Source organism: Mus caroli, chromosome 10 (genome assembly GCF_900094665.2).
Source record: "Mus caroli chromosome 10, CAROLI_EIJ_v1.1, whole genome shotgun sequence".
NCBI lineage: Eukaryota > Metazoa > Chordata > Mammalia > Rodentia > Muridae > Mus > Mus caroli.
The window spans coordinates 81447089-81449599 of NC_034579.1; positions in this window are offsets into that span (position 1 = coordinate 81447089).

A 2511-nucleotide genomic window follows, 5' to 3' on the forward strand; every position below is an offset into this window, starting at 1 on the left:
AAAAAAAAAAAAAAAGATAGAATTTGTATGTTTTCACCATAAAGACATGATTCCTTGAGGGCACGTGTTTAACCTGATTTGAATATTTCATGATGAGACAGGCACAGCAACACCACACGGTATTCCACCAATGTGTGTGACTTTGATGTTTTATGAGTCATTTGGAAGATAAATTTGTTGATGGAAAATCCCCAGCATGCCTTGTGCTTCACCTGCAGGGGACCTATCACATCTCCATGGTAACACCCAAGGGAACAACCAGTGTTCTGTCCTGTTCTACAAATGAAGAAACAGAGGCACAAGACTTACAAGCAATGACTGAGTTTGAAATAGAAACCATCTAGCCTCAGGACTTGCGTTTATAACACTGTAATCACACACCATATTGTAAAGGAGACTCCAAGAGGGGGATTTGAGAGCACTGCCTAGTTGCGCTTGCTTGGGAACCCCTTGATCTTTCTGATTGCCTTGCAGAATTGATGCTTGAAAGAACTGCACTACAAAAATTGCTTCTATGACTTCATCCTTCTCTGTCTCTCATCCTCCAAATATTAGCTAAAGATACTAGCCCTCAGGTCTGTTATCTAATTGAATAGAAAACACTTGAACACATGATTTGCTGGGGATTCATTTATCATGTTCATCTCTGTCCTCAAAGCAAATGATACCAAACCAGTTATTCACATGCCAATTAAAATGACAAATCTTGGGGAAGAGGGTGTAGTAAAGAGGTAAGACTAGGAAAGCAGAGAATATCTCAGTAGGCAGCTAAATACAGAATCCTGGAGACATTTGTTTATGTTTGCTTCCTTTCATAAATTCCAAAATAAGACCTAGAGTCAAACCGATGTTGGAGCATCAGAATTAGAGGAAGTGTGGCAAACATATGACACACAGGTCTTTATAGGTATGGCATGTCAGACCTCTGGGTACCAAGCTTGGTGTTTTCAAATTTTCAGACATTTCTATGGTAAGTCAAGGATATTCTTTTTCCATAAATATTCTGTTACAATTATATACTCAGTATCCTCTTTAAATTATTTTACATCATTTCTTACATTTATATTGCACATAAGCTTGATAGTAAACATCTTCCTTCCTCCCTTCTTTTCTTCTTTTCTCCCTCCCTTTCTCCCCCACCCCTCCCTCCCTCCCTCCCTCCCTCCCTCCCTCAGCCCTCTTTCTTTCTTTCTTTCTTTCTTTCTTTCTTTCTTTCTTTCTTTCTTTCTTTCTTTCTTTCTCTCTTTCTTGTTTTTCAAGACAGGGTTTCTCTGTGAGGTCCTAGCTTTCTGGAACTTTCTCTGTAGACCAGGCTGGCCTAAAACTCACAAAGGTCTGCTTGTCTCTGCTTCCTGAGTGCTGGAACCAAAGGTACATGCCACCACTGCCTGGAAATTTTTAACTAACAAACTTGACAACATAAAATTACTTGCATTCTGCATAAAATGGTTTTTACATCATTCTTTGAAAGCTACCATCTGTAAGTTGAAAACTCAATGAGAATAAGAAACAAGCCAGGGTGAAGAAACAGTTCAAAGCAGGTGAAGAGGAAGAACATATGAGGCTGGAAATGAGATGGGAAATTTGGAGGTGTGATTTCGAAGTTTTTATGTAGCCTGTCTTGAAACTTCCAACTCACTTGCTTCTGTTTAAACATTCTGTTGAATAAAGTGAAGGTCTACCTTAATACAGATACTGTTTCCTTAGTTTTTTTCTGATAGCTGCATGTAAGACAGCAAATTTTGTGATATAAATTGCTAGACCAAGATCCTTTGAAGCAACCCCCATAAACATTCTGTATGGGACAGCATCTTTTAGACAGATTTGGACAAAAATTTTTATATTCAACTGCAATATGGTAAAATAAAATACATTAACATCTTTAGCTATGGGATATATTTTAAGCACATATTGGGTTCAAATTCATCAATTTAAACAAAGAGACAAAATCCCTACTTAAAAGAAATTTAATTCTCACCTTTATTGTTTAAAAAGAATTTTCGCAATTATGTTTTAGAAGTTCTATGGTTAGAAGAGCAAGATTGTTTTTAATTAGCTTGCTTTTATTCTAAAATAACTTGGGTATGAGGAAAAGAAGGTATTGTTTCAGTGAATGAATTGGGTTCATTTTCATAGGAGATACCAAACATGATTACATGTTGCCTTTCATCCTGGTTGGTAGGCAAGGATAAAATGAAGCCAGAACTTAGCGAAAGGCTGTCATATAGCTCAATGGAAGATCCATCTGTCTTGAGAGGGATTTATGCCAGTCCAGTGACTTGTGTAGTGTGATTCAGGATATGCTCAAAGCATGAGCAATGAAATCATATGTGCAGCACATCACAACGCATATAAAAATGCACCTAAACAAACTATACATTGTTCACTATCTTCTCTCAGGATTCTAGGTAGACAGGAACAAATGCCTGTCTGCTCTGTTAAGACTTGCATGTTTTTCATTACCGATGATGTTCTTTCTAGACATTCTAATAGAATTAATACCTATTTATT